The 27,352-nt window shown below is 44.0% G+C and overlaps 1 long non-coding RNA gene across 2 annotated transcripts; it reads right to left on the reverse strand.

The window, feature by feature from the left end:
* Positions 1-19,433: 19,433 nt before the first annotated feature.
* Positions 19,434-26,185, reverse strand: LOC144891516 (uncharacterized). 2 transcript variants are annotated; one of them, XR_013622964.1, is made up of 3 exons: positions 25,758-26,185; positions 20,069-20,239; positions 19,434-19,879 (listed from the first exon to the last, which is right to left on the reverse strand). It is a non-coding gene; the product is annotated as an uncharacterized LOC144891516 (long non-coding RNA). The 2 variants fall into 2 exon arrangements; XR_013622963.1 differs by lacking the exon at positions 25,758-26,185 and adding an exon at positions 23,109-23,225.
* Between the last annotated feature and the right edge of the window lie 1,167 nt (positions 26,186-27,352).

Below are 27,352 nucleotides of genomic sequence, written 5' to 3' on the forward strand. Positions count from 1 at the left end.
GTGGATGTTCGAACCCACAGTTTCTCTGCGAAGAGTAGATGAGCTTTCACCGGCACCATGAGCAAATTCCAAATTGCAGCCCTAACCTTAGTCGAATGTCAGGCCAGGCCATCCATAAACTAATTATTCATAAACTAATTGAATCAATCCCAAGTGGAGTCTAGGAAGTTCTTAATGCAAAATGGGGTCGCACTGTTTATTGATTATAAGTATCTAGATAGATAACCTCATCTCCATCGCATCTGCTCCATCATTTGAACACCTGGCTTTTAAACTCTCTGATCACACACAGTCAGTCATGGCTGTTGTCTACCGCCCTCCCAAACCACACCCGTCATTCCTGTCTGACTTCTACTTTCTGACTCAGCTATGTTCCCTCTCCCCCTCAATCCTCCTCCTTGGTGATTTCAATATCCACATGGACTCCACTGACTCCACGATAACCACTGACTTCACTGATTTACTCACCTGCTTTAACCTCACTCAACATGTCAACTTTCCTACCCATAACCGTGGTCACATTTTGGACCTTGTCTGCTCTACTGGATTAATCTTGCACCATCTCTCTGGCTCCGACCTCACCCTCTCTGACCACTTAGCCATCACTATGACCATCAACATCCCCGCCCCAACACCAAGGCATTATCGCACTATCAACTTCCGTAAGCTAAACGCTCTTTCACCTACCTCATTCTCATCCACCCTCTCTGAAAAAATGTCCACTTCTCCCTTCGTTGACCTCCACAACCCTTCTGATCTCACTGACGACTACAACCACACTCTCTCCTCCTGCCTTGACCAACTTGCGCCTATAAAAACCAAAACAGTTTCTTTCACCCATTCTGCTCCCTGGTTTACCCCTGAACTCCGCCTGATGAAAACTCGTGCTCGCCAACTTGAAAGACTCCGCAATAAAACAGGTCTCACAATTCACTCCCAAGCCGATAAGGACCACCTACAACACTACAAAGATGCCCGCTCCGCCTACTACTCTCAAATTATCCACTCTGGCTCTGGAAACCCAAAAGCACTCTTCTCTACAAAAAACAAACTCCTCAGCCCACTGGACACCACCACCCAGTCATTCACAGTAGACAACTGCATCTCCTTCCTTTCATTCTTCCAAAGCAAAATTGACAACATCTACAGCAGCTTAACCACCACCGCACCTGCTCCCCCTCAAACCACCTGCCCGCCCTTATCCTGCCATCCCCTGTCTCAGTTCTCCCCAGTCTCCCCTACTGACCTCTCTGAACTCCTCATAGGAATGAAAACTGCCACCTGCACTCTTGACCCCATTCCCTCCAGCTTTGTCAAGGCCTCCCTTCCTGCTCTCTCTCCACTTATCACTGCAACAATAAACTCCTCCCTGTCTACAGGCATCGTCCTACCATCCCTCAAAATTGCTGCTGTTACCCCCATTCTGAAAAAACCTGGACTCAACCCTGACACCCTAAACAACTTCAGACCCATCTCCAACCTACCCTTTCTGTCAAAAGTTTTGGAACGCGCTGTAGCCACTCAACTCAAACATCACCTCTCTGCCAATAACCTGTATGAAACATTCCAATCCGGATTCCGCTCAAACCACAGTACTGAAACTGCTCTCCTCAAAATCACCAACGACCTTCTCCTCTCCTCTGACGCTGGCAACCTCAACATTCTCATCCTCGACCTCAGCGCCGCCTTTGACACCATCAATCACACCATCCTCCTCACCCGACTTGAAACCACCTTTAACATTACCGGCACTGCCCTCTCTTGGATCAAATCATACCTCTCTGACAGACACCAGTTCATCTCCATCAATAACTGCAAATCCCCCACTGCTCCCATCCCCCAAGGTGTCCCCCAAGGTTCAGTTCTTGGCCCCCTCCTCTTCATCCTGTACCTGTCCCCCCTTGGTCACTTAATCCACCGTCATGGTCTCCAATTCCACTGCTTCGCCGATGACATCCAGCTTTTCATCTCCACCAAGTCCATCTCCACCGCCACCCACTCTATCCTGACAAACTGCATCACTGAAATAAAATCCTGGCTTCAAATCAACTTCCTCAAACTTAACTATGATAAATCTGAAATAATCATCATTGGCCCAAAAACGCTCACCAAATCCACCCATAACTTTGCCCTCAACATCGACGATTTCCCAGTATCCACCTCCCCTCACATCCGGAATCTTGGCATCATCTTTGACCAAACCCTCTCCTTCGACAAATACACTAAACAGATCACAAAGACAGCCTTCTTTCACCTGAAAAACATCGCCCGTCTCCATCCATCCCTCTCTTCCACAGCTGCAGAAACCCTCATCCACGCCTTCATCACCTCCCGTCTTGACTACTGCAACAGCCTCCTCTTTGGTTCGCCCTCAATAATCACCAATAAACTCCAATACATTCAGAACTCCGCTGCCCGTCTACTCACCCATTCCCGGACCCGTGACCACATCACCCCCATCCTTTACAAGCTTCACTGGCTCCCCATCCCCCAGATAATCCAGTACAAAATCCTCCTCTTGACCTACAAAGCCCTCCATAACCTGGCCCCATCCTACCTTACTGACCTCCTCTCCAGACACACTCCCACCCACAACCTCCGCTCTGCTGGTACCAACCTCCTAACCCCCCCCCCCATGCGGACCAAATTCAGATCCTGGGGGGACAGGGCCTTCTCCATTGCTGCTCCCACCCTCTGGAACTCACTACCTCACACCATCAGAGACTCCTCCTCACTCACCACATTCAAAACATCACTCAAGACCCACCTGTTCAACACTGCATTCAACATTTAACCCACAGCATTTAACCCCTGACTATCTTTTCTCCTTCTCCTTCCTTTTGCTTTGATTATTTACCTATTGATTTTTGTCTTTTTGCACTTGTTTTTTTGTACTCTGTCAAAGCGCCTTTGGGCTTCTTGAAAAGCGCTATATAAAATAAATGTATTATTATTATTATTATTATTATTATGAGGACACCTAAAAGTACATCCTGGAATTGCAATGATTGACGATAAGCTTATTGAAATATGCTTTTTCATTTAAAATAAATAAATAAACAAGAAATATGTCGTGCATAGCATGATACTTGCGAAATCCCAAAAATAAGTTGTTGGCCTATGATGACCTCAAAAATAATTTATGTTCGAATTCAGTGACCTGGTATGCAAATCCTCTTCAAATTTCAAGTCAATCAGATGAAAATTGAGGATTTTAGAAACTTGAAAAAAGGTGGTTGACTTTTGGCCTATGTTGACCTTTTGGCCAATGCTGATTTCAAAAATAGTTGGTGATTGAATTCAGTTAGCCGATATGTAAATCCAATTCAAATATCAAGTCAATCGGAGGAAAATTGAGGTTTTTTTAGATTTAAAAATGACCTGTGATGTCATCATTAACATATTTTATTCCCCATGGAGAGTTCTTTACAATGAGCCATGTCTCAATTTTTTCTATTCAGCACTTTCGGAGATATAGAGGTGCAAAGTTTTTCGGTTTTTCCAAGATGGCGGCCGAACCACGTGACTGATGACGTCATCATTAACATATTTTATTCCCCAGGGAGAGTTCTTTACAATGAGCCATGTCTCAATTTTTTCTGTTCAGCACTTTCGGAGATATAGAGGTGGAAAGTTTTTTGGTTTTTCCAAGATGGCGGCCGAACCACGTGACCGATGACGTCATCAATTGGGCACAGTCTATTCCAGGGCAAGACAAATAAGTCTGCAAAGTTTGGTGATTCTACGTGCAACGGTGTAGACGCAGTGCTGCAAACAGGCAGACAAACAAACAGACAGATGAAAAATCGGTCAGAGACCGAGGACTTGCCGGAATTTACTTTTTTATCGGCCATTTAGGACAAATATGGCGGCTGAACCACCTGACCGATGACATCATCATTAACATTTTATTCCCCACGGAGAGTTCTTTACAATGAGCCGTCTCAATTTTTTCTGTTCAGCACTTTCGGAGATAGAGGTGCAACGTTTTTCGGATTTTCCAAGATGGCGGCCGAACCACGTGACCGATGACGTCATCATTAACCTATTTTATTCCCCCTGGAGAGTTCTTTCCAATGAGCCATGTCCCAATTTTTTCTATTCAGCACTTTCGGAGATATGGAGGTGCAAATTTTTTCCGTTTTTCCAAGATGGCGGCCGCACCACCTGACCGATGACGTCATCATTAACATGTTTTATTCCCCATGGAGAGTTCTTTACAATGAGCCATGTCTCAATTTTTTCTGTTCAGCACCTTTGGAGATATAGTGGAGCAAAGTTTTGCCGTTTTTCCAAGATGGCGGCCGACCACGTGACATATGACGTCATCATTAACATATTTTATTCCCCATGGAGAGTTCTTTACAATGAGCCATGTCTCAATTTTTTCAATTCAGCACTTTCAGAGATATGGAGGTGCAAAGTTTTTCGGTTTTTCCAAGATGGCGGCCGAACCACGTGACTGGTGACGTCATCATTAACATATTTTATTCCCCATGGAGAGTTCTTTCCAATGAGCCATGTCTCAATTTTTTCTATTCAGCACTTCCGGATATATGGAGGTGCAAAGTTTTTCGGTTTTTCCAAGATGGCGGCCGAAACACGTGACTGATGACGTCATAAATTGGGCACAGTCTATTCCAGGGCAAGACCAATAAGTCTGCAAAGTTTGGTGATTCTATGTGCAACGGTGTAGACGCAGTGCTGCAAACAGGCAGACAGACAAACAGACAGATGAAAAATCGGTCAGAGACCGAGGACTTGCCGGAATGTACTTTTTTATTGGCCATTTAGGACAAATATGGCGGCCGAACCACGTGACTGATGACGTCATCATTAACATATTTTATTCCCCATGGAGAGTTCTTTACATTGAGCCACGTCCCAAGTTTTTCTATTCAGGACTTTCGGAGATATGGAGGTGTAACGTTTTCCGGTTTTTCCAAGATGGCGGCCGAACTACGTGACATATGACGTCATCATTAACATATTTTATTCCCCATGGAGAGTTCTTTACAATGAGCCATGTCTCAATTTTTTCTGTTCAGCACTTTTGGAGATATAGTGGTGCAAAGTTTTGCCGTTTTTCCAAGATGGCGGCCGACCACGTGACTGATGACGTCATCATTAACATGTTTTATTCCCCATGGAGAGTTCTTTACAATGAGCCATGTCTCAATTTTTTCTGTTCAGTACTTTCGGAGATATAGTGGTGCAAAGTTTGCCCGTTTTTCCAAGATGGCGGCCGAACCACGTGACTGATGACGTCATCATTAACATATTTTGTTCCCCATGGAGAGTTCTTTACAATGAGCCATGTCTCAATTTTTTCTGTTCAGCACTTTTGGAGATATATTGGTGCAAAGTTTTGCCGTTTTTCCAAGATGGCGGCCGACGACGTGACTGATGACGTCATCATTAACATGTTTTATTCCCCATGGAGAGTTCTTCACAATGAGCCATGTCTCAATTTTTTCTGTTCAGCACTTTGAGATATCGAGGTGCAAAAATTTTCGGTTTTTCCAAGATGGCGGCCGAACCACGTGACTGATGACGTCATCATTTGGGCACAGTACATTAGAGGGCAAGACCAATATGTGTGCCAAGTTTGGCGATTCTACGTGCAACGGTGTAGACGTAGTGCTGCAAACAGACAAACAGACAGACAGACAAACAGATGAAAAATCGGTCAGAGACCGAGGACTTGCCGGAATGTACTTTTTTATCGGCCATTTAGGACAAATATGGCGGCTGAACCACGTGACCGATGACGTCATCATTAACATATTTTATTCCCCATGGAGAGTTCTTTACAATGAGCCATGTCTCAATTTTTTCTGTTCAGCACTTTTGGAAATATAGTGGTGCAAAGTTTTGCCGTTTTTCCAAGATGGCGGCCGACCACGTGACTGATGACGTCATCATTAACATATTTTATTCCCCATGGAGAGTTCTTTACAATGAGCCATGTCTCAATTTTTTCTGTTCAGCACTTTTGGAGATATAGTGGTGCAAAGTTTTGCTGTTTTTCCAAGATGGTGGCCGACCACGTGACTGATGACGTCATCATTAACATATTTTATTCCCCATGGAGAGTTCTTTACAATGAGCCATGTCTCAATTTTTTCTGTTCAGTACTTTCGGAGATATAGAGGTGCAAAGTTTTTCGGTTTTTCCAAGATGGCGGCCGAACCACGTCACCGATGACGTCATCAATTGGGCACAGTCTATTCCAGCGCAAGACCAATATGTGTGCAAAGTTTGGCGATTCTATGTGCAACGGTGTAGACGCAGTGCTGCAAACAGACAGACAGACAAACAGATGAAAAATCGGTCAGAGACCGAGGACTTGCCGGAATGTACTTTTTTATTGGCCATTGAGGACAAATATGGTGGCCGAACCACGTGACCGATGACGTCATCATTAACATATTTTATTCCCCATGGAGAGTTCTTTACAATGAGGCATGTCTCAATTTTTTCCATTCAGCACTTTTGGACACATAGAGGTGCTAAGTCTTCCGGTTTTTCCAAGATGGCGGCCGAACCACGTGACATATGACGTCATCATTAACAAATTTTATTCCCCATGGAGAGTTCTTTACAATGAGCCATGTCTCAATTTTTTCTGTTCAGCACTTTTGAAGATATAGTGGTGCAAAGTTTTGCCGTTTTTCCAAGATGGCGGCCGACCACGTGACATATGACATCATCATTAACATATTTTATTCTCCATGGAGAGTTCTTTACAATGAGCCATGTCTCAATTTTTTCTGTTCAGCACTTTTGGAGATTTCGTGGTGCAAAGTTTTGCCGTTTTTCCAAGATGGCGGCCGACCACGTGACTGATGACGTCATCATTAACATATTTTATTCCCCATGGAGAGTTCTTTACAATGAGCCATGTCTCAATTTTTTCTGTTCAGCACTTTTGGAGATATAGTGGTGCAAAGTTTTGCCGTTTTTCCAAGATGGCGGCCGACCACGTGACATATGACGTCATCATTAACATATTTTATTACCCATGGAGAGTTCTTTACAATGAGCCATGTCTCAGTTTTTTCTGTTCAGCACTTTTGGAGATATAGTGGCGCAACGTTTTGCCGTTTTTCCAAGATGGCGACCGAACCACGTGACTGATGACGTCATCATTTACATATTTTATTCCCCATGGAGAGTTCTTTACAATGAGCCATGTCTCAATTTTTTCTGTTCAGTACTTTCGGAGATATAGAGGTGCAAATTTTTTCGGTTTTCCAAGATGGCGGCCGAACCACGTCACCGATGACGTCATCAATTGGGCACAGTCTATTCCAGGGCAAGACCAATATGTGTGCAAAGTTTGGCGATTCTACGTGCAACGGTGTAGACGCAGTGTTGCAAACAGACAGACAGACAAACAGACAGACAAACAGATGAAAAATCGGTCAGAGACCGAGGACTTGCCGGAATGTACTTTTTATCGGCCATTTAGGACAAATATGGCGGCCGAACCACGTGACTGATGACGTCATCATTAACATATTTTATTCCCCATGGAGAGTTCTTTACAATGAGCCATGTCTCAATTTTTTCCATTCTGCACTTTTGGAGATATAGTGGTGCAAAGTTTTTGCCGTTTTTCCAAGATGGCGGCCGAACCACATGACCGATGGCATCATCATTAACATATTTTATTCCCCATGGAGAGTTCTTTACAATGAGCCATGTCTCAATTTTTTCTATTCAGCACTTTTGGAGATATAGTGGTGCAAAAGTTTTCGGTTTTTCCAAGATGGCGGCCGACCACGTGACATATGACGTCATCATTAACATATTTTATTGCCCATGGAGAGTTCTTTACAATGAGCCATGTCTGATTTTTTTCTGTTCAGCACTTTTGGAGATATAGTGGTGCAAAGTTTTGCAGTTTTTCCAAGATGGCGGCCGACCACGTGACATATGACATCATCATTAACATATTTTATTCCCCATGGAGAGTTCTTTACAATGAGCCATGTCTCAATTTTTTATGTTCAGCACTTTTGGAGATATAGTGGTGCAAAGTTTTGCCGTTTTTCCAAGATGGCGGCCGACCACGTGACATATGACGTCATCATTAACATATTTTATTCCCCATGGAGAGTTCTTTACAATGAGCCATGTCTCAATTTTTTCTGTTCAGCACATTTGGAGATATAGTGGTGCAAATTTTTGCCGTTTTTCCAAGATGGCGGCCGACCACGTGACATATGACGTCATCATTAACATATTTTATTCCCCAAGGAGAGTTCTTTACAATGAGCCATGTCTCAATTTTTTCTGTTCAGCACTTTTGGAGATATAGTGGCGCAACGTTTTGCCGTTTTTCCAAGATGGCGCCCGAACCACGTGACTGATGACGTCATCATTTACATATTTTATTCCCCATGGAGAGTTCTTTACAATGAGCCATGTCTCAATTTTTTCTGTTCAGTACTTTCGGAGATATAGAGGTGCAAAGTTTTTCGGTTTTTCCAAGATGGCGGCCGACCACGTGACTGATGATGTCATCATTAACATATTTTATTCCCCATGGAGAGTTCTTTACAATGAGCCATGTCTCAATTTTTTCTGTTCAGTACTTTCGGAGATATAGAAGTGCAAAGTTTTTCGGTTTTTCCAAGATGGCGGCCGAACCACGTCACCGATGACGTCATCAATTGGGCACAGTCTATTCCAGGGCAAGACCAATATGTGTGCAAAGTTTGGCGATTCTCCGTGGAACGGTGTAGACGCAGTGCTGCAAACAGACAAACAGACAGACAAACAGACAAACAAACGAACAGATCAACATACTTGCCGGAATCTTTTCCGGCAAGTAATGAAAAATCGGTCAGAGACCGAGGACTTGCCGGAATGTACTTTTTTATCGGCCATTTAGGACAAATATGGCGGCCGAACCACCTGACCGATGACGTCATCATTAACATATTTTATTCCCCATTGAGAGTTCTTTACAATGAGCCATACCTCAATTTTTTCTATTCAGGACTTTTGGAGATGTGGAGGTGCAGAGTTTTTCGGTTTTTCCAAGATGGCGGCCGAACCACGTGACCGATGACATCATCATTAACATATTTTATTCCCCATGGAGAGTTCTTTACAATGAGCCATGTCTCAATTTTTTCTATTCAGCACTTTCGGAGATATGGAGGTGCTAAGTTTTTCGGTTTTTCCAAGATGGTGGCCAAACACGTGACTGATGACGTCATCATTAACATATTTTATTCCCCATGGAGAGTTCTTTACAATGAGCCATGTCTCAATTTTTTCTGTTCAGCACTTTTGGAGATATAGTGGTGCAAATTTTTGCCGTTTTTCCAAGATGGCGGCCGACCACGTGACATATGACGTCATCATTAACATATTTTATTCCCCATGGAGAGTTCTTTACAATGAGCCATGTCTCAATTTTTTCTGTTCAGCACTTTTGGAGATATAGTGGCGCAACGTTTTGCCGTTTTTCCAAGATGGCGCCCGAACCACGTGACTGATGACGTCATCATTTACATATTTTATTCCCCATGGAGAGTTCTTTACAATGAGCCATGTCTCAATTTTTTCTGTACAGTACTTTCGGAGATATAGAGGTGCAAAGTTTTTCGGTTTTTCCAAGATGGTGGCCGAACCACGTCACCGATGACGTCATCAATTGGGCACAGTCTATTCCAGGGCAAGACCAATATGTGTGCAAAGTTTGGCGATTCTCTGTGCAACGGTGTAGACGCAGTGCTGCAAACAGACAGACAGACAGACAGACAAACAGATGAAAAATCGGTCAGAGACCGAGGACTTGCCGGAATTTACTTTTTTATCGGCCATTTAGGACAAATATGGCGGCTGAACCACCTGACCGATGACATCATCATTAACATATTTTATTCCCCACGGAGAGTTCTTTACAATGAGCCATGTCTCAATTTTTTCTGTTCAGCACTTTTGGAGATAGAGGTGCAACGTTTTTCGGATTTTCCAAGATGGCGGCCGAACCACGTGACCGATGACGACATCATTAACATATTTTATTCCCCCTGGAGAGTTCTTTCCAATGAGCCATGTCTCAATTTTTTCTGTTCAGCACTTTTGGAGATAGAGGTGCAACGTTTTTCGGATTTTCCAAGATGGCGGCCGAACCACGTGACCGATGACGTCATCATTAACTTATTTTATTCCCCCTGGAGAGTTCTTTCCAATGAGCCATGTCTCAATTTTTTCTATTCAGCACTTTCGGAGATATGGAGGTGTATTTTTTTCCCGTTTTTCCAAGATGGCGGCCGCACCACGTGACCGATGACGTCATCATTAACATATTTTATTCCACATGGAGAGTTCTTGACAATGAGCCATGTCTCAATTTTTTCTATTCAGCACTTTCGGAGATATGGAGGTGCTAGGTTTTTCGGTTTTTCCAAGATGGCGGCCGACCACGCGACTGATGACGTCATCATTAACATATTTTATTCCCCATGGAGAGTTCTTTACAATGAGCCATGTCTCAATTTTTTCTGTTCAGCACTTTTGGAGATATAGTGGTGCAAAGTTTTGCCGTTTTTCCAAGATGGCGGCCGACCACGTGACATATGACGTCATCATTAACATATTTTATTCCCCATGGAGAGTTCTTTACAATGAGCCATGTCTCAATTTTTTCTGTTCAGCACTTTTGGAGATATAGTGGCGCAACGTTTTGCCGTTTTTCCAAGATGGCGACCGAACCACGTGACTGATGACGTCATCATTTACATATTTTATTCCCCATGGAGAGTTCTTTACAATGAGCCATGTCTCAATTTTTTCTGTTCAGTACTTTCGGAGATATAGAGGTGCAAGGTTTTTCAGTTTTTCCAAGATGGCGGCCGAACCACGTCACCGATGACGTCATCAATTGGGCACAGTCTATTCCAGGGCAAGACCAATATGTGTGCAAAGTTTGGCGATTCGCCGTGCAACGGTGTAGACGCAGTGCTGCAAACAGACAGACAGACAGACAGACAGACAGACAGACAGACAAACAGACAGACAAACGAACAGATCAACATACTTGCCGGAAAAATTTTTCCGGCAAGTAACAAACGAACAGATCAACATACTTGTTGATACATACTTGTTGTTGATACATACAACATACTTGTTGAACAGATACAGATCAACAACATACTTGCACCAACATACTTGCCGGAAAAATTTTTCCGGCAAGTAACAAACAAACGAACAGATCAACATACTTGCCGGAAAATTTTTCCGGCAAGTAACGAACAGATCAACATACTTGCCGGAAAATTTTTTCCGGCAAGTAACAAACGAACAGATCAACATACTTGCCGAAATCTTTTCCGGCAAGTAACAAACGAACAGATCAACATACTTGCCGGAATCTTTTCCGGCAAGTAACAAACAGACAGACAGATGAAAAATCGTTCAGAGACCGAGGACTTGCCGGAATGTACTTTTTTAATTGGCCATTTTGGATCAAGTTTTTCGAAGATGGCGGCCGAACCACACGACCGATGACGTCATCATTATTATTTTTTTCTCCACCAGTTTATGCCGACATGGCGCTCAAGAAATTTCATCTTGATCCGATGAAGTTTTGTACTTGTCGAATTATGACATCATCATTAATCCTATGAAATCCTATGACATCATCATTAACATATGTTATTCCCCATGGAGAGTTCTTTACAATGAGCCATGTCTCAATTTTTTCTATTCTGGACTTTCGGAGTTATAGAGGTGCAAAGTTTTTCGGTTTTTCCAAAATGGCGGCCGAACCACGTGACCGATGACGTCATCATTAACATATTTTATTCCCCATGGAGAGTTCTTTACAATGAGCCATGTCTCAATTTTTTCTATTCAGCACTTTCGGAGATGTGGAGGTGCAAATTTTTCCGGTTTTTCCAAGTTTTATATTCGTAAGACAATACAGAATACCGTATCATCCTTCAAACTTAAACTCCGAGCCTTCAACTCAAACTCGAGGATTCAAACTTAAACATTTTTAATGAAACAGTAATTATGAGCTTCGTGTGCTTAAAATATTATGTACTGGGAACATAACCCCATTTTCCCATCGAAATATTGCTCTGACATTCACGGATTCGACATTTGCGGCAATTTCCACGAACACAAACCCCGCAAATGTCAGGGTTCTACAGCACAGCATGATATTTCAAAACGTTGTGAACGGATGATGAGAAAACTTGGTGAATGAAGTGGGTCGGTGACAAGAACAAGCTGATTAGATTTTGGATGAAGTCCGGATGCAGATCCAGTCTATCAGTGAGATAGAAAACGTAAACTCGAGGCTGAAGTGTCCCGTAGCAGTGTTCTGGGCCCAATCCTATTCCTGGTCTTCATCAGTGATCTTTTTGACTCTTTGGAAAATCCTGTTTTATATTTGCTGACGACTCCATCCTTTGCTGTAACATCCCTCATCCTTCAGACAGGCAAGCTCTGCAGCCTCTTCCCTCTCTTCAGACCTTGAAAAAAAAATCAAAAAAATCACAGGCTGGTCAAAAATGTGGAAATATGTCTTTCAATCGTAAAAAAAATCTCACCCCCTCTCTCCGAAAAGACCATCTGGCAAACCCTCATATCTGCTTACTCAACAATCCTCTTGAAGAAGTTCCGTCATTTAAACTCATGGGTCTCACTATCAGCTATGATCTTTCTTGGACAAACCACTTTTCAAACTTTGCCTCCAAAAGCAGTCGCCAACTGGGCATTTTCCGTCGTACAAAGTCCTTCCTTGGCACACCTGAATTCCTATCCACTTACAAGGCTTTCATCCACAGCTGGATGGAGTACTGCTCTCCCCCTCTGGGCTGGTGCCCCTGCCTCACATCTTTCTCAGCTTGTCGTCATGGGAATGAAGGCCTTTAAGATTATCGGAATCTCCCATGATGCTCAGTCTATGGGCTTGTCACTTCGCCACTGCAGACAGACCTCTGTGGTCTCTGTCTTCTACCGCCTCCTTTCTGGGCTTGCACTCTCAGCTCTTTACGTGCTTTTCCCCCTCAATCCCTAAGTTTCTGCAGGGCTCACAGTGTCCACCATCAACTCCTTTTCTGGTGAAAGCACCTCAATCCAGGACCACTGCTCTCATGCACTCATTCATTCTAAGTCCTCTTCAATCTCATTCTTCCATCCATGTCTTCAAGACAGCTGTTCATCACCATCTCCTATCATCCCCAATTCAAAACCATGATATTTTCTACCCATGTTAACCCCACCCAAATCCCCCTCCTTACAATTTTCCAGTTTTCCCTCTTTCCCTCTGAAGGTGGTTATTATTATTTTTTTTTTATCCATCCTTCCCACTCCATGCATGCCACCTAAACGGTGGTTTTTCTTCCCACTCCATGCATGCGTATTTTGCATCCTGTTTTTTGTTTGCTGCATCCTCATCCATTCAGTGTATTAGCTCTTTCATGAGCCTTGACTTTATGTATACAAAACAAACTGTTCAGCCTGGCGGAGCTGTGCGATCTACCGAGTGCCATTCTCATTCTTTATATAACCAACATGGCCAAATCGCTCACAAAGGAAGAGCATCCGTCTTGAAATCGAATGATCAGGCCATCATAATAAAAGGGGGAAAAACAATTTCCAGATGCACTTGAGAATGTGTACAACTGTTTTCGGTATTCTCTCAGTAGCATGCCGAAGTATGTATATTGTGGCAGCACATTAAAATAATTAATACTTAGTCAAACGCAATCAAACTCCAAATGTCCAACAGTCTTCTGCCATACTTAACCATAACTAGGATTTTTTTTTCCAAGTGTCTTTTTAACCAGCTTGCCTTGAGCAGTGCTTTATTGAATATCGAATGAATCCAGAGCTTGACCTTGTGTCAACTTTCCATGGCTTCCTGAGTAGTTGATGCCATCATGTTCAAGAGATATGTTCCTGAATGGCAAAAATGCTTTAAACCCCCCCCCCCAAAAAACCCGGTGTTAATTAATGATTCATAACATTGGAAAAGATGCTTTTGAATAACCATCCCAATGTTCTTTTCAGATTTGTACTGGCAGCTACCTCATTTTGGTGGAAGTGATTCCTGGGCTTATTGAGACTTGACCAAAATATATCCATGCATTTGTGTGAAAGGTTTGTGCTCCTTTGTACAGTGACATGATGGGTGTCTTTGCTCAAGCAAGATTATTAGCAGTTGTCACAGACGTTATTAATTATACTGCTGCCGAACAACATATTTGTCGAGTCCAACAACAAAATACTTTTGGAAATGCAAATTTTCTTTAAATTTTTTTAACCATATCCACCTTAAGTATGAATTGGCTGCCATTTGGGAACTAAATTATCCCTGCTCTAGTACTTTATACAGCATCTCTAACTGTGGATGAGAACAAGTAACATGGGTACCATATCTCTGCAGTAGGTATTCGTCCACTGAACTCCAATGTTCAGGCTATCGATGGACTTCCAGTGTCACAAACCTCATCAGCACTTGCCTTGTTTCTCGGTGCAACAAAGTTCTACCTCAAGTTTGTAGAAAACTATGCTGATGTGGCTGAACCACTTTCTGTGCGTAAATACGTCACATTGGAATGGTCCAACGAACAAACGCAAGCCTTTCAGAGTTTGAAAAGAAAGATTACAAGTGCCCCGATCCTTCCACACTTTGACCCCAACACACCGATTGTCATCTCTGACACTTCAGGAATTGCCTTGGGTGCTGTACTTTCTTAAGTGTCAAATGGAGTGGACTGATGTCCAGCATGTGACAGGTTCCAAAAATCAAGTTGCTGATATGCTCAGTAAACTTCTTGAAGACAGTAACCGGATGTACTGACAACGACTGAGGACTCAAATATCATGGAGATACATTTAGAAAATTTTGTGACAGCAGCCGAGTTGCAGAAAGCTTCAACAGGGGACCCTACTCTGAAGAAAGTCTGCCATTTCATCCAATGAAAGCCTGAATCATACATCAGACTCTAGGATAAACTTTCTGCATTCATCGGCTGTTGCGTGTCCTGAGGGTCATCTGCTGTCGTTCTCGATACTCTTCAGAGGAACGTTTTGAACATGGCTCACAAAGGTCACTGAGGCATCATGTGACAAATTGACGTAGAGATTTGGTGTGGTGGCCAGGTGTTGACCGATGTATTGAAGAGCACCATCAGGGACTGTGAAGCATGTGCAGTGAGAAATCTTCGACACCAATGCAAGTTAAACCGTGTGATCAAGGAAGATCTCGCCGCTCATTTAACAGACGGAAAGACATTCACAGATGCAGTTCACACCATTCTCCAGACTTACCGCTCAACACCACACACTCTAACACAGCGTGCCCCAGCTGGAATAATGATAGGCCGCAAACTTCGATATCTGTTGGAAGCTCTGAAACCAATCCAGACATCAACAGCTGACACATGATTAGGAAGTGCTTTTCAAGAAAAGCAGCAACGGGTAAAAAAAAAAAAAGAGAATGCAGACTGACGTTGCAGATGCAGACATTCTACCTTGGACCAAGGTGAATTGGTCCGAACTAATCGACCAATTTGTAAGCACAAATTGGCATCATCTCTATCACAGCCACAATGTTCGCAAAGCCGGTCCAAATACTTTTGTGCTCAAAAAGGGTTCTCTTTGGAATTCTCGACGATGTGTTAGGTCCTGCCAGGCACGTCAACCCCATTTGAATTCGGATGAAAACTTTGACAATGTTAATCTTCCGGATATTCCTACTCCTCATCCGGTTCTAACCAGAGCAACCACCTCAATGTTCGATACACAATCAATGTCCTCCAGGATACCTATCTGACTTTTTAACAAACCGAGTGATATTAAGTCGATTTGATGGGATCCTGGACAGGTTCAAACACCAATTCATGGACATCGTTGATCATATTTTGGTTTATTGGTTGCAAAGCTAAATAGTCACCGAGACCCTTATTACAAAGACTAACGTTTAACCTTTGGGAAAGAGGGGGAAATATTATGTCGGTGGGGTAGAGATGACTTTGGACCAGGTAGATTTGTGTAGGTAGCATGCTCCGACTGTCGTGGAGAAGAAGAACCACCACCATGTAATAAGTGGAGGACCTGATTATCCTGAATGTCGGATGAAGTTGTATTTTTGTCCCCATCACGATGGGGCGGAGCATGTTATTTAGCTTAGGGAATACGGATAAATTATCTCTTATACGTCGTTCCCCATGTGATTTATCCTTTATCTCCCAGCCTTCTCCCAATTATCACCAAAGTCATGGAATCCATCATTGCTTCAGATATGAAATCTTTCCTCTTCTCCAATGGCTTGATCTCTGATCATCAATTTGGTTTCAGACCTGGTCACTCTACTCTGGACATGCTGCTTCTGCTTTCTCAACAATGGATGGAGGTCCTCAACGCCAAACAGGAAATTAGAGCTGTCTCCCTTGACATTTCACGTGCCTTCGATACGGTCTGGCACCCTGCTCTGCTCACCAAACTCTCCTCCTTTGGTATCCATGGAAATCTCCACGCATGGCTGGCGGACTTCCTCTCTGGTCGTAGTCAACGTGTGGCCCTGAATGGGTTTCTCTCATCTCCTCTTCCTGTTCAGGCTGGAGTTCCCCAAGGTAGTGTTCTGGGCCCTGTGCTTTTTCTGGTCTTCATCAATGATCTCTCTGACTCTCTTGAAAATCCTCTCCATCTCTTTGCTGACGACTCTACTCTCTGTCGCTCCATACCTCATCCCTCAGATCGGCAGTCTGCAGCCTCCTCACTCTCTGCAGACCTGGACAAAATCACAGACTGGGCAAACAAATGGAACATGTCTTTCAATCCTGATAAATCTCACACTCTTACGATGTCTCTCCGAAAAGACCGACTGGAAAACCCTCCCATCCACTTTCTGAATAATCCTCTCCAAGAAGTTCTGTCACTCAAGCTTTTGGGTCTCACTATTTGCCATGATCTTTCCTGGGAAAACCACATTTCAAATCTGGCCTCCAAAGCCAGTCGCCGACTGGGCATCCTCCGTCGTGCGAAGTCCTTCCTTGGCACACCTGAGCTCCTCACCACATACAAGGCTTTCATCCGCAGCTCTATGGAATACTGCTCTCCCCTCTGGTCTGGTGCTCCTGCCTCACACCTAGCCCGTCTTCACGCTGTTGAAACCAAAGCATTCAGAATCATTGGAATCTCCCGCGATGAAGCTAACTCCAAGGGCCTTTCACTCACTCACCGCAGGCAGGTTTGGTGGTCTTTCCGTCTTCTACCGACTCCTCTCTGGCCTTGCCCCCCCAGCCCTCTCTGGGCTCTGTCCCCCAAATATTCCTACAGGTCGCACAAGATCTGCCTGCAACCCTCTTATGGTTAAACTGCCAAAATCAAGACTTTCTGCTCACCTTCACTCCTTCGTTCCTCTTTTCTCCCACCTCTGGAACAAACTCCCTCACTCTCTTCAATCCCACTGCACCCTCCAGGTCTTTAAAACAGCTGTTCACCACCATCTCTTATCCTCCCCCATCCAAAACCTTGATCTTTTCTACCCCCGCTAATTTCGGTCCCCTTGTGTTTTATACCTCTCCCCCCCGCCCTCCCCCTCCTCCTGCCCCCAAGCCCTCTCCCTCCCACACTTCTCCCTGCTCTCAAATGTTGTGGTTGTGTGCTTCCCCTTCTCTCCCCATCTTGTCTTCCGCTCCCTCTTTTTGTGTGTTTTGTTTGTCTGGTTGATTTGTTTGTGAAATAAATGTTAGCTCTTTCACGAGCCTCGATTCAGTATACAAAAAAAAAAAAAAATCTCTTTTGGCATCGCACCATAGACAGTAGCGCCGGAAATGCCCATTAACGACACTTAACGACGACGACATAAAACCAACCGGAAGCCAGTTCTGAGCACTGCTGATGGACACCACCAGCTACACCACCACGAAGGTTGAGTAGGCTGAGAGCCACGCTGAGAAGGACAGTGGTTGGGCGGGAGTTGATCAACGGGAAGGCCGGGGTAGGAAGGGACTCGCTGATTGGTGAAGGAAGGTCAAGGAGGAAGCAGCGCGCTGATTGGCAAGGTATGACCGATGACGTCAGAAGCGGACTGCGTGTGGATTGGTGGAGAGCTGAACATGCAGCGGTGGCCTGCGGGCATTGGAGGAGAAAGCATGGATGGCGTCACGACTCGACGAATAAAAGCATGACTCGGACCGACATTTTCTCTCTTCCTCTTGCCCCTCGCGCTCTTCCTCTTGCCCCTCACCCCTTCCTCTTGCCCTCACCCCTTCCTCTTGCCCTCATCTCTCGCTTCTTGGTTTTATTATTGGCTCTTTGCTCTGACGGTGGTCTTTTGTTCATGGGGAAGGCTTCATCGAGGCCAGGAGTTTGATGCGCCAGGATGACGAAGACAGGCGCGGCTGGAAGAGCGAGTCGCACGCCTGCTCGTTCGCTTCGCGCACCAGGCCTGGAGTGAGCAGACCGTGCAGTGAGGCCTGGCTTTGTGCGCGCGCACCCAAAGACGTGCAGGTTTTCTCGCCAACGGCCGGAGACGATTCCTGAGGAGAAATACCCCAGCCGAAGGAGTTAAGTCCTCCAAATTAAATTCACACATAATATAATTTCAAGTTCTTTTTATATTCCCCTTTGTCCGTGTTTTAAGTCTGGTGTGGAGGATCCCATAGGATTTTAGTTTTATCGTTGCGTTTTTCCTGTCACGGGTATTTATTGCAATAAATCGTTTTGTTATTTTTCCCTGTACATTTTAAATCTGTTTTTTTGTTTGAGTTATTATATTTGCAGGTTTTGGGACTGCGGGCGGGTTCAACAGGTAAGACCCTTCCTTCATCCCTCTCCCATCTCTTTATTCCTCCCGCATATAATAAAATCCGCTGTTTGAACATTGCCTCCGAGTAAAGTTCGCTATTGCCTATTCGTGACTCTCCCGGTGTTAACTGAGAGCAGTCACACGACAATATGTTGTTTGTGTGGTCACATGATACACAAGCGGATCGAAGGTTATGTGACCTGCCTCACAGGTATTGAGTTTCCGCCATGTTGGCTGAAATACACAAGTCGTGTTAACTCTGGTCCCGTGTATTCGTGTGGTTTATCCGTCACGATATAACACACCACATTCAAGTATGGAAGGTCACCGGGTTGGCTTGTACTGTTCCCTACGGTACTGTTGGTACGGTACTGTTGTCATCGGAATCTCCTGTCTCAGGTAGGGAACACAGGTCCTATATCATATTTTTAAAAATTGCTTACTAATGTCCTAATAAATGTACAAGTACAATGACATCTACTCCTGTCTTTGTGTTATACGAGATGAATGTAAAGCTCCTCCAAGATCCTTCGATAAAAGTAAAAAAAGACTTGTAGAGATTGCAAACCATTTTGAGATTCGAATCGAAATGGGAATAATTTCTGAAAGATTGGGGGAAAGAAAACTCCATATAGCAAACAAAAAGCTTCATCCTTTACTTGCATCATTTCACCACATCGGGCCAAATGTTGCTGTTTTGATATCATGAGGCAATTAAGACTTGCATAACGGCTGTTTAGATCATGTCTGTACCATTTTACACTCCACCAAACTGCAGCTTCATTCATCCATAGATTGGAGTTCAGATGTACTTGTAAATTGGTTTATGTTCCACAATCTGTAGTTCTAGTTTCACTGGACATTTATACAAATATGAAAGCAGTGTCTCGGTGTATGTTGCAAGAAAGTGATATTTGAATGGTGGAATTCTCCTGATGAGGATGGCACAGATGATCAGAATGTTTGCTCGACGTTTTATCACCGGTGGTGTGGCCATGCACCCGTGAAACGTGCCGTACATAAAACGGCGAATAAATACGTCTTCCAAGGTACGCTTGGCAGCTCCCTCTTCTCCATCCAGATTGCCTGGAAAGACACAAAGTAGAGTATATGGAGGAGTGAGCTTTCTTTCTGAAGTAATAGTTAATATTGGTTAAGTTTGTTTACATTCATCTCATACAACAAAGATAGGAGTAGATGTCATTGTACTTGAACATTTATTAGGACATTAGTAAGCAATGAAAGAAAACATGATATAGGACCTGTGTTCCCTACCTGAGACAGGAGATTCCGATGACAACAGTACCGTGAACAGTACAAGCCAGCCCGGTGACCTTCCATACTTGAATGTGGTGTGTTATATCGTGACGGATAAACCACACGAATACACGGGACCAGAGTCAACGCGACTCATGTATTTCAGCCAACATGGCGGAAACTCAATACCTGTGAGGCAGTAAATTGGTTAAGTAATAGTTAATGGCCTTAAAACCATCATTCATTCATTCATTCAATCAATAACGGCCCAAATAATGTCGAACTTGAAGACAAATGCATATGGAAATATACTCAAATGAAATAATACTATAAAAATAAACAGGAACAAATACACTAAGCATTTCAGCACCTAGTGAACAACTCGACTAATTCAGAACTTTCCTTTCCTGGCTTCAAAGCTGCGAACTTGTGAATCACTTCATCGAAATCAATGCCTTTTGCCAACTCACTTTCAATTGATAATATCGCAAGATCGGAAAGCCTTGACTGTCCCATGGCAGATCGCAAATAGTTCTTTATAAGTTTCAGCTTTGAAAAGCTCCTCTCACATGAAGCCACAGACACACAGATCGTCAGAAATAATTTTAGGCTTCGTGAAAGGGTTGGGAGAGATTCTACAAAGTCCCATTCAGCCATGAATGTCAAAACGTCTAATGTTTCCCAATCTTTGGCTTCTTCCAGATCAATCTCTGCTGCTTTCAGGTGCCTTCTCAGCCTTGGTATTTCTATTAAAAGCTCACTCTCGGATACCTCATCATAGAAAGTGGTCAATTTTGGAATGGACAGTGGACACCTTTAACTCTTCTTCAGTGGCAGATATGAGACTCTTCACTTGAACAGCCTCAAACATGGCTGCTACTTCCTTGATGGCTCTTGATCTGATCTGGAGTTCGGAATGAAAGCGATCAATGCACTCAAGCATCGCCCTCTTATTTTCTTCTTGCAGAGTGCGTCCAGCATCGCTTGCCTGCTCCCCTGCCATCCTCTTCTTGAACCTGCCTCTTCTCTCTTCTGCAATTCTATATTCGTCTGATTTTAAAAGCGCCTGTTCCATTGCATGCTCCACTAGGTAACTGCGCTCCTCGCGCAGGAAAAGTCTTAGCGCCTCTAGCTTTGTCACCACCTTGTCGAGAGTTAAGCCCTTCGTCTGCAGGGACTGCTGTGTAAGATTAACTTCCTGAAGTACATCACACCAGAAGTACAGGTAGCACAGAAAAGTGAAATCACAGACAGCAGTCAAAAGACCTTGTGCTGCTCCTCTTGTGTCCAAATTTTCATGTGGATCACAAAGAGCTTCAATCGCAGCCACAAACTTACCAATCTTTTTTTTGACTGGCTTAACTGCATCATGATGAGCACTCCAGCATGTTGTTGATAGCCTTTTCAATGACACTCCAGTATGGTCAATTAACACATCCCATCGACTGGTGGAAGCAGCAAAGAAATAAAACATCTCTCAAGAGTTCCAAAAAACGTCACACACGATGCATTTTCAGGAAAAGAGTGCTGACCGCAAAAGTTCAGCGAATGGTCCACACATCCATTAAAAATAGCTTTCTTGTTCTTTCCCTTGAGAATGGCTTGTACACCTCCATGGATTCCAGCCATCGTGGCAGCATTATCGTAACCTCGAGCGCTGCACATCATTATGTCCAATCCATCACTTTCCAGTTTTTTAAAGAATGTCAGAACTGAGGTCAGCAGCTTTTTCCCCTTTGAAGGAAAAAATCCTAGAAATACTTCTTTCACTTCAACTTTCCTATTGTTGATTTTTACATATCTGATCACTTCGGACATCTGGTCAGTATGTGATATGTCAGGTGTGCTGTCGAACATGATCCCAAAGTCCTTCGCAGACTTTATGTCCATGACAAGCTTCTCCTTCACATGATTTGCCAGGGTACTTATAAACTTATTCTGAGTTTTTGGTAAAATATAAGAGACTGATACTTTAAGTTTACATGTGCTGCGCTTTAATCTCATTGGGTGCTCTTTCAGCACTGGATCATATTTTGAAAGCATCTCAAGAAAGTTCCCTTTATTCAATGAAGATTCATCTTCCTTGTGGCCACGGAATGCCAATTCTGCTTGGCAAGAAACAATGTGATATCAAGCAATCTGTCCAAGATGTCCCTCCACTTTTTCTTCTCCATTTCCATCAAAACAATAGTTTCAGCGTCAATGGTTTTGTGCAGCCTCAGTCCTGCTGCCAATGTTTTCCACTTTTCAAGGCAACGTCCGTGCTCTTCGGATGTCTCATTGTCTCATGGTTATGTACTTTCGGGCTCAGTTTCCACCACTTCTGAAACCCAGTCACAAATTTGGATGTCGTATCTGTGGCACTAACGGCAAACAGTCGGCAGCAAAAACAGTATAAACTCTCGCTGACGAGTGAGTAAACCATCCATGACCGCAGAATTTTCTCACCATTTGGCATCACCTTGTAAAACCACTCTTTTGAAAGCTGGCGCACATCTCCCTTTGCTTTTGCATCTTGCCTTGCCGCAACACTGAAAGGCCCATCTTTGTTCTGGAAAGAAGCACTTCCCCTTTTGATGATTTCAACCCGAAAATGATCTGGAACTGGTATCTCCCAGAAAGAAACATCACATAAAATTTGCAAATCTTTCTCCTCAACGTCACTCATCTCATTTACAGTATCATGGCTGGAGTCACTTTCAGCACTCTCTTCTCCTTCAAATTCTGCCATTTCCACTCCTTGCTCTTCTGCAGAATGCATGCTAGCATCAGAAGAATCAGCTTTATCAATTGGAGACTGACGAGCAGTGTCTTTTGATGAACCCTGGCCTTTGATGAACCCGTTTATTCGTTGGCTCCGTGAAACTACAACATGAGAAACGAGCATGAAATTACCGACAGATCTCATTACAAGGTACAAAAATTGCAATTCACAATTTCGGCTTCGATACAAACAATTACACTTCTAGTTCTTGTCGTTCTGCACGAGAAAACAGCAAAGGCAATGTGATAAACGTTTTATGTATCAAGGAAACGAATGAGCTAACTGATTACATACCAACTATGGATCCGTAATTAATCTCTCGCAAGACATCAGTGTTCATTCACTCTCAGCACGATGTTCTCCGGTTCGTAGACCAAACATGGCCGCAGGCCGCTACAAATCGCGTCACCACATGGCACATGATCGCGCTCCAGATCGTGAAACTTATAAAGACTTCACTAATTAAAAGATGGAAATAGCTGTGGGGCCTAATGTTGCCGGTATACGTCACAAAAATCAATATGTAAAGTGCTGTTAAGAAAAAGAAGGTGTGAATCACCGTTAAAACCTCATTCCCACAGCTGCTACACCGTCATAACCTTTGGCATGGCAAAAATGAAATGAAAGGTTTGCTTGGTTATGAAAACTCATGTGGTTGGCAGTCATTACAGTCATATTTCTTAGATAAATTAATACTAACAACAAAATTGTTTTGTAAAATCTTTTTACCTTGAATTACAACATTATTAGTTACAACATTATGAGTAACTGCGCGGAAGCCTATTATATTTTTTCCTTCTTTTTATTTAATTACTACTTCATTCTCAAAAAAGTTATTGATATAGGTTCACAAATACTAATTACCACAACATTGTAGATAAAACACCAGAAAATTTGACAGAAGCAGCGACGATAAATACACCAGCGGCAACGAAAACAGCGCGTTTTTGGAGCGCGTGCAGATGAACCACGTGATTCGAAGCGTCATTGTAATTGGGTAATAATGACCGCTCTGACCGGAGCACATTAGAAGGTTCAAAAAGTAAATTAGCATGGAGTTTTAGCCTTGTAGGTATATTGATACATGTAAGCTGGGCTTACGGAAAATGTTTTTATTGTTTTAAATAACCACAGGGATATTTTAAAAAAAAATTAATACATTTCTGCTGAAACACTGCAAAAATTTGGTGTCATCCCCTCTGAAAGTGTCACCCGGTGCGGTCCACACCCCCTGCAGCCCCCTCGTGACGCCAGTGACGTGAGCTGCATCTTTGTATTTACATTAGTTAAAATAGGAGTTCAAATGACAAGTGACAAGACAACACAACACAACACAGGACATACGCTGTACAGATATATATATAGATGTATATATGCGTGTGTGTGTGTGTGTGTGTGTGTGTGTGTGTGTATGTGTCTGTGCGTGTGTGTGTGTGTGTGTGTGTGTGTGTGTGTGTGTGTGTGTGTGTGTGTGTGTCTGTGCGTGTGTCTCTGTGCGTGTGTCTCTGTGCGTGTGTCTCTGTGCGTGTGTCTCTGTGCGTGTGTCTGTCCCCCTTCATAAGGCTAGGTTTCAGGTTTTAAAGGATTTGAGTAGTGCTTTAGGAGGAATTTGAGTGGGGGTGTCTAAGGGGCAATCTTTGTGTCAACACACGACTGTGTCAACCGGTTAAAAGACCTAAAATACCCCAAAGACGCAGATGACCCAATGGACCCCAAACACCCAAAATACCCCATCAACTGTTGAAGACACAAAAGACCATGAAGACCTCAAGGATTCTGAAGACCCAAAATACCCCAAAGACCCTGAGGATCGAAAAGACCTAAACAACCCCAAGGACCCAAATGACAGAGGACCAAAAAGACACCAAGGACTCAGAAGACCCCCAACTACTCTGAAGATCCAAAATACCCCAAAGACCCAAAAGACTAAAAAGTCCACGAAGACCAAATAGGTCTTCTTTGGTCCGAAGACCAAAGAAATAGGGCTTTTCCATGTTGTGGTGAGTACCAAGATGGTAATTGTTCTTCCATTGTGATGTCATCGACGCAATGTTACTGTTGCTAGGTTATATTTGATCGGTGGGCATTGTGATAGTTGTTTCTTCACGAATCCAACGGATTTCAGAGCAGCTGGTTGTGTTTATAAGAGTCTTTGCGATATTCCTGAAGTTTGTTCTCTTTTCCTTCGACATGGGAAATAACCAAACAAGGCAGGGGAAGCCGGAGCGTTCCGTGTGGAGGAATTTCCGCAGGAGGTTCCGAACAAACCAGGTGCAGTAACATTCATCTTTCTTCACATTTTGCTGATATTTGTGATGAAGTAACCGTGACGGTAATGAATATAGAAATAGGCGATGAAAGCTGGGTTATTGTTGTGAAGACTCCCAAAATGCAATGAATGATTATATAATAACATGTATATCGATTATCTTACTATAATTCACCAAATGTCCGTCCGTTTGTCCGTCCATGTATGTGCCGAGGCCACGCCTAGTCCCCGGGCGTGGCCGATCGGTCGAAGGGCGGGGCATGCGCTTTCGCTCCCCGCCTGGGCGCTCGCGCCACCCACTGGTGCGCGGAATTATTGCCCCTTGTGCCCGCCACACTATATCGTTTTTACAATTTTTCCAAGTTTTCCAAACACGATGGAATAAAATTTACCGATATGAGCAGTGATGCGGCTTTTATTGAAATGTTACAAATACTGTTTAGATTTTGATGAGCACTACGAACCTGCAGCGAACCCGGAAATGGACAGATGGCGGCAATGCGCGGGTTTGATAATATCCAAATACAACCCACATTCATTCGTAATGTTAAATCGTTAAACGTTAATCGTGTTGATCGTTTTGTTAAAGTATCAATTGATGATTGGAATCGAGTGAATACAATTGCGATTTTGAATTCGTGATGGCGTTCACACAACCGTACGGAACTTCACACCTGTAATGGCCTCACGCCAGTTGTGTGGAACCGGAAGTGCTTGCTCGCGTTGTTGAGAACGAAGAGGAGCTCCGGCCAGGGGGCAGGCGGTGTGTGCACGGGGTCGTCGACATGGACCTCGTTCCGGGTGCTGCAACAAATGATTGTTCTCTTTGATCATCGCCTCGTGATCTATTCTACATCAGAACTTTACATGGTGATTGGTGGCAGCGGTTTTCGAGCTCATCGAGGTACAAAGCCGGTGTTTCCCGTCCCTCTTGTAATCGGTTCATTCCTCGCTGACCTCGCACCCCCGTTCACAATGGCGGACCTGGCGGGAGCTCCGTGCATGGATTGGACCGCGCCTAACACAGCGGCGGCTTCTTTAAGATGTTTAGGCAGCGATTGGAGCTCAACTTTCAAGTTCGAGACATTACAGGTAATGGTCGCTGGAACCCCCGGACGTCACATGCTCGTGTTCATCTTCACGGCATAGACCAAGAAGGTACACCGGACCCTCGAGTTCCACGACACACCCATGCGTAAGGTATTCGCGGTTTCCTCACACTCAGTGTTCACTATGCCAGAACTTACTTTTTCCACATGCGAAATTTGCATTCATGTTTATTTAAATTATACAAATTTTTTTTTTTTTTTTTTTTTTTTTTTTTTGTATACAAGATCGAGGCTCGTGAAAGAGCGAACATTAATCACACAGAAAGACAAACCGACACATAAAACATATAACATCGGGAGCGGTAGACAAGATGGGGAGAGAGGGGGAAGGACACAAACACAACATTTGAGAGCAGGGACCGAGAGACATGGAGACATCGAGAGATCTGAGAGAGGGCGAGGGCTTTGGGGGGGGGGGGGGCATGGGAAGGGGGCGGTGGGAGAGGTATAAAACATATGGACACTGCCAGGACTTCCAGGAAAGAAGTTGGAATTTCAAACAAGGTGGATCTGGGGTGAATTAGCGGGGGTAGAAAAGATCAAGGTTTTGGATGGGGGAAGATAAGAGATGGTGGTGAACAGCTGTTTTAAAGACCTGGAGGGAGGAGTGGGATTGAAGGGAGTGAGGGAGTTTGTTCCAGAGGCGGGAGAAAAGAGGAATGAAAGAGTGAAGGTGAGCAGAGAGCCGAGATTTCGGCAGTTTAACCATCAGAGGGTTGCTGGCAGATCTTGTGCGACCTGTAGGAATATTTGGGGGACAGAGCACAGAGAGAGCTGGGGGTGCAAGGCCGGAGAGGAGTCGGTAGAAGACAGAAAGACCACCTACCTGCCTGCGGTGAGTGAGTGAAAGGCCCTCAGAGATAGCTTCATCGCGGGAGATTCCAATAATTCTGAAAGCTTTGGTTTCAACAGCGTGAAGCCGAGCTAGGTGTGAGGCAGGAGCACCGGCCCATAGGGGAGAACAGTATTCCATTGAGCTGCGGATGAAAGCCTTGTATGTGGTGAGGAGCTCAGGTGTGCCGAGGAAGGACTTCGCACGACGGAGGATGCCCAGTCGGCGACTGGCTTTGGAGGCCAGCTTGGAAATGTGGTTTTCCCAAGAAAGATCATGGCAGATAGTGAGACCCAAAATCTTGAGCGACAGAACTTCTTGGAGAGGA

Source organism: Myxine glutinosa, chromosome 4 (genome assembly GCF_964187855.1).
Source record: "Myxine glutinosa chromosome 4, kmMyxGlut1.1, whole genome shotgun sequence".
Taxonomy (NCBI): domain Eukaryota; kingdom Metazoa; phylum Chordata; class Myxini; order Myxiniformes; family Myxinidae; genus Myxine; species Myxine glutinosa.